Genomic DNA, 6,542 nt, shown 5'->3' with positions numbered 1-6,542 from the left:
TTTGTTTAACGACACCACTAGAGCACATTGATTTATTAATCATCGGCTAGTTCTTCTTGTTTCTTCTTCTTTTCCTTCTTTTTCTTCTTCTCTCGTACCCTTTTTTAAAAAGTCCTGGACAATAAGGCGTGCATAAAAGGAAGTACTATTTTATTTTGATTTGTACCTGCATATATTCTGCATAATAGAATAGAATGTAATGCGAGTACGTGCTTGCGTATATATGTATGTATGTTTGTATGTATATATATGTTTACACATGTATGAATATTAATTTTAAGATAAATTGTAAGGCGGTGAATCAGGGCTCCCCAACCCTGGCACTGTCTAATGGTCTGGGGACAATAAAATAAAATAAAAAATCATCGGCCATTGGATGTCAAACATTTGGTAATTTTGACATATAGTCTTAGATAGGAAACCCCTTACCTACCAGTTGTGGCGCACTGGCTGTAATGAGAAATAGCCCAATGGACCCACCGCCGGGGATCGATCTGAAATCGACCACACATCAAGCGAGCGCTGTACAACTGATCTACGTCCGGCTACCTATGTTGTTTGTGTCATCAATAGGCTGTTAGTCGTACAATGGTACAAAGGCAGCGAAGTTAGGATAGGCGCACTGGGTGGGAGCCGGTACCAGAATGCGAACTCAGAACCTACCAGTCCGACGGCTTAATTAACGACCACCTCGCGTTCTGTACACTGGACCGAAATGTCCACTCGACGGAGGCACCAGAAACGGGCTACTTTTGTCAGGCTACGCCCTGTTGATGAACCGTATGTGTTTACTGTGGAGGATGAAACCAGATTGGTTTCTAGGAATGTGGAACAAAAACAGTTTGCAGCACTCGTTTAAAGAGGTCTGCTAGCGTGATGGCGGCGAAACGACGTCGGTGAGATGAGGAGAAGGAAATCCAGACTGTTACAGGTAAGTAGATGACGTCGTCGATGTTCTTTGTTTCCACAGCTGGGGGACGAATCGGGTGGTCTCTTCCGCGCGATCGAGTTCGTTCGTAACTATTCGTAATGCACCGCTGTTGTCATAAGAGTGGTTATTTACGGTATCTGTTAAAGGTGCGGTTTCCCGATAGTTATTGGACTTGGAGCCAGTTTCACTCATTTTAAAGATAGTTGTCAGGCGCGGATGCAGGATTTCTGAAAGGGGGCGGGGCGGGGGGGGGGGGGTCCAAATGTGATGACTGATCTCTCCTTTCACACATTTCCCCTTAAAGGTTATGGTTGGTTTTCAAAAGGGGGGGGGGGGGGGGTCCGGACGAGAAATAGCTCAATGGGCCCACCGACGGGGATCGATCCTGCGTATCGAACGAGCGCATTACCACTGGGCTACGTGCCGCCCCTTCAAATATGTAGAGCATTTCCTTGAAAATGGTTAAAATGTGATCAATTTAAGGAAATGTTATTTGCCAAGGACTAAATATTGTAGCCACCAATGGCGTAGCCTGGGAGGGGGACACGGGGCCATCCCACCCCCCCCCCCCCAATCAAACCTTTTTAAAAAAACTAAAACTTTATTATTATTTTTTTAATATACATATTATGGGTTCCCCCCCCCCCCCCCCCCCCCAAATATAAAATTCTGGCTAGCTTTATAAAAAAAAATACCATTGGCTAATTAGGCCATGGCCAGGGTGAATCCTATATAACTACAGATTAATCGACCACAAACGTGATATTTGCATTTAAGCTAGGACTGTAATGTGCTGCCAACAGGGCACGGTAAATTACAATAAACTTCGGTCACGGTGTCCTCAAGAATCCTGACGAAAACTATAAAGTAGCCTACATAGAAGATTATCATCTCGTGTCCACTAAAACAGCAGCCAGTTCTGTGTAAATCATCTTCGCAAGCCACGGTACCATTCCGTGTAATGCATTCCGTATGAAATACAGTATTTTATTATATAACATTTTGTGAAATATCTTAAAATATCAGTGAAATAAAAGTGTTATCAGTTACTCAGTGACGATAACACATTTTAGAGTGAACATTTCACTATTTCACTCTAAAATGTGTTATCGTCACTGTAGAAAGTGTTATCTTTACTGTGAGAAAGCTGGAACTATTTTGCTGCTGGCATTTTACTAATAAAAGTAAATTGCCAAAAGTTATATAATAAATGGAAAATTTCATATTTTTTGGTCAAATATGATTTATATCTCATCTCGTGAAGTTTGCAATCATATCACACTCGTCGCGCAAGCGCGAATCATGAGATATGATTACAAACTTCACTCGATGAGATATAAATCATATTTGACAAAAAAACATGAAATATCCTCTATATATATATGAGTGGCCGTTAGATACCATTTATCTCACAACGAATTGTTTTAAAATGTATGTAACGAGCGAAAGAGAGTTTGATACGTTTTTAAACAACGAGTTCCGAGGTAAATGGTATCTAACGGCCACTCATGTATTATTCTCTATACATGTATTTGTTTGATATAATTAACTATAGATTAAAGTAATGACCCCATACATACTTATTGCATAATTAACCTAAGTCCAGCCGAGTGTCATTTTCGCTATCTGCTGCTATTAGGTGTAAATAGCAGAGCTTATAACGACTGGTTCCAGGAACTGCAGAGTAATTTTTAGCTCTCCATAGCATGTGAATGTATATGATATCAAATCCAGTCCTATGATACATGTAATATAATACATCAATGTGCTAAAGTAGTCGGAAATAGAATAAAAATGATTTTCGTCGATTATTTCTTACATAATAAACTGACAAGTAAATATTTTGTAAATATCTATTTAATGATACTCTACCTAATTTAGCATTTACTTGTTTGGGCTCTCATTGATGTACAAGGTCGTGTTTACTCTTGAAATTAAAAGAAAAATGTCAGTAAACAGGTGATTTGTGCATTTTATTGGAAGAGACTATAACATATTTTGGTCAACATGTGTCGGTTTCATTGCTGTTATGTACAATATGTGAGGGACTGTTTCTGATGATAGTTTACCCCTATATCCCTCTCCAAAACTAAATTCTTTATAGTCATTTATAAGTAACTTTTCAGCAAAACTGTAAAGAAAAATTATACCGGTATTAAAGGTGCTATCTCAATGTTGCACAATGACAGCTATTGCAAATCATTTTCTTAATAAACTTTTGATTTAACATTTAAAGAAGACGCCTTTAATTATATGTCCATAAACGATTATAGGAAATAATTTTAGCTACTAGTAGAAATTTTTTTTTACTGGAGAATCTTTATCACAAACAGATGCTAACATATATAACTATGATATAGCACCTTTAAGTGGTTGCAAGATTGTGTACATTTCTAATGTACTTATATTGAATTTATATTCAATAAATATGTTTGTCATAATTCATCATTTATGCTGCAATTTGAAATAATCAGTTAATTTACAGTTTTAAATTAAAAGTTTGTTTAAATGTGTTATAGTCTGTTCCAATAAAGGTCACAAATTACCTATTTACTGACATCTTTATTTTAATTACAAGAGTAAACACGACCTTGTACATCAATGAGAGCCCAAACAAGTAAATGCTAAATTAGGTAGAGTATCATTAAATATATATTTACAAAATATTTACATGTCAGTTTAACATGAAAGAAATAATTGACGAAAATCATTTTTATTCTATTTCCGACACTACTATAGTCGTGCTGTTAGATAAAACAAACTTTAACTTTATAAGACAACCTGGGAAACTGTGGATGTGGCATATGTTTATTTCAACTTAGTTTCGTGCTTATATTCAATTACGGTTCAAGCACGCTGTCCTAGGCACACACTGCAACTATCTGGGCTGTCTGTCCAGGACAGTGGGTTAGTTGTTAGTTGGTTAGTGGTTAATGACAAAGAAGATGGTGTAGTGGGCTTACACTTACCTACTGAGCACTATAAGAATTCGCTCTGGGTTGGAGCCGGTACCGGGCTGTGAACCCCTGCCTACCAGCCTATAGTCCGATGTCTTAACCACGATGCCACCGAGGCGGTACCGGGCTGTGAACCCCTACCTACCAGCCTATAGTCCGATGTCTTAACCACGATGCCACCGAGGCGGTACCGGGCTGTGAACCCCTGCCTACCAGCCTATAGTCCGATGTCTTAACCACGATGCCACCGAGGCGGTACCGGGCTGTGAACCCCTACCTACCAGCCTATAGTCCGATGTCTTAACCACGATGCCACCGAGGCGGTACCGGGCTGTGAACCCCTACCTACCAGCCTATAGTCCGATGTCTTAACCACGATGCCACCGAGCCGGTACCGGGCTGTGAACCCCTACCTACCAGCCTATAGTCCGATGTCTTAACCAAGATGCCACCGAGGCGGGTGGCATATGTAAGTTTTATACTTGGCTTCTTAATAATTAGAAAAAACAACAAACAAAATGAAACATTAATGTATAAGGTACGTGTGGTATATTGTACAGCATTATAACCTAATTCATTAAATAACTTGTATTTAATAACAATAAAAAGTACTATTTCTGTTATATGATAAGATAAGCTACAGCAGTTATGTGTACTGTGCACTGGCTGGAGCCAGAAATAGCCCAAGTGGGATCGATCTCAGACCGGCCGCGCATCAAGCGAACGCTTTACCACTGGGTTACGTCCCGCCAAGAGCCTGTTAGATGAGAGAGGAAAAGCATCCTCTTTAATTATCACTCACTAAGCACGTACTTGACGTTTTATTGTTACTGTACTTAGATACTCCTAGAGAACGAGAGGAACTACTCCATAACCTCTTATATCCGATTACCAATAGTGTAGTCGGGTTATTATAGTGTGTGTGTGTGTTGGGGGGGGGGGGGGGGGGGGGGGGTGTTCCACACTGTCTATGGTCTCTTCATTCCCGCTTTTACACGGTCAGGTCATAGGGTTTTACGTGCACATTCAGAGCAAGCTGTTGTAGCGTAGGAAAGGTGGGGGTGGGAAGGAGGAGGGACCGCCTGCACTGGGAGGTGCAAGGGAGCACCAGCAGCCCGACCGTGGTCGGTAACAGGCGGCTTTTACACGTCAGACAACAGGCAAATATGAAAGGTGGTGGTGAAAAAGAGGTTTTATTGGAGGGGATGGCCCCATGGTCTCCCCCCCCCCCCCCCCCCAGCTATGCATGTGTCGAGTACATAACATTTTTAACTAGCTTCCCTCGTCTTCTCACAGTTTCAACGCGCGAACGTGCTAGAGTTAAAAATCAAAGTTAAAGTTTGTTTTGTTTAACGACACCATTGGAGCACATTGATTAATTAATCGTCGAGTGTTGCATGTCAAATATTTGGTACTTCTGAAACACAATCTTCAAAGCAACCCGCTACATTCCTCCATTAGGAACAAGAGATCTTTTACATACACTTTCCCAAACACTGGACAACATCTAATGGAAGGAAGAAACGAAATGGTTTATTTAACGACGCACTCAACACATTTTATTTACGGTTATATGGCGTCGGTCACATGGTTAAGGACCACACAGATATTGAGGGAGGAAACCTGCTATCGCCACTTCATGGGCTACTCATTTCGATTAGCAGCAAGGTGGTACATACCACGGCCTTTGATATACCAGTCGTGGTGCACTGGCTGGAACGAGAAATAGCCAAATGGGCCCACTGGCGGGGATCGATCCCACACCGACCGCGCATCGAGCGAGCGCTGTACCACTGGGCTACGTCCCGCCACCTACTCTAGTGGTGTCGTTAAGCACAAACCACAATGCACGTGTCCACCAAAAGAGCAGCTGGTTGTTCGCCGAGTGTCACGGTATTCTCTAATTGGCTCAGAATATCGGCTATGTTACACGAGATTGTTTTGCTTGCTCTTAGTTTGTACTTGATAGAATAGCTAATTTATTATGAACCAGGCACGGCGGAAGCAAGTAGACATGGGGTGGGGTGGGGTGGGGTGGGGGGTGGGGGTGCTGACTGAGATGAGGATACAAAGCAAAGTTTCTAGGGGGTTCGGGGAAATGCTCCCCTGTAAAAAAATTATGTCCTGGAATGCAATTTCCTGCATTCTACAAGTAAAATTTATCTCCGCCTTAAAGGCGGATAAAATGAAATCTAAAATAACACTGATCCACTCCATATATATAGTGAACGAACGGTATATTATTCCAACAGTGAGTAAAGATTTTTCCATGCTCCTATACCACTAAGTCTTCGAGCATGTCCACCCCGGGTTCGGTCTCTGGAGACCAGGGGCCCAATCCGGGACAAAAATTACTTAGGACAATTTTGAAATTAAGCCAATGGGGAATACGGATATTATATAATTAGTTTTTATTTGCGCATTTCCAAAAATAATAATTAATATAAAATATATAATCCATTTAATTTAAAACTTTGTCGCTAATTTAGAACGAGCATTTCAAAAATACAAATAATACAGAAACTCTTTATTTTAGCCCTATTATTATTTAGTAGGAGGTTGATTAAGGGAGGTTAAGCAGCCGCCACAGGGATTTTGCTTAGTAAGAAAAGAGGATTGATGAGGAGCACCAGTCGTATTGGGAACTTCAGGGT

General features: G+C 40.9%; 1 protein-coding gene across 1 annotated transcript in view; it reads left to right on the top strand.

The window, feature by feature from the left end:
• The first annotated feature begins 783 nt into the window (after positions 1 to 783).
• LOC121373355 overlaps positions 784 to 6,542 on the top strand; it is a 31,713-nt gene continuing 25,954 nt past the window's right edge. The window contains exon 1 of the mRNA XM_041499952.1: positions 784 to 931. The gene's annotated coding sequence lies outside the window, so the exon portion shown is untranslated. The remainder of the gene's footprint in view (positions 932 to 6,542) is intronic.

The sequence above is a fragment of the Gigantopelta aegis genome, chromosome 5 (assembly GCF_016097555.1).
Source record: "Gigantopelta aegis isolate Gae_Host chromosome 5, Gae_host_genome, whole genome shotgun sequence".
NCBI classification, from domain to species: Eukaryota; Metazoa; Mollusca; class Gastropoda; order Neomphalida; family Peltospiridae; genus Gigantopelta; species Gigantopelta aegis.
The sequence above is the reverse complement of the archived record's forward strand: the minus strand, read 5'-3'. Positions and strand labels throughout refer to the sequence as shown.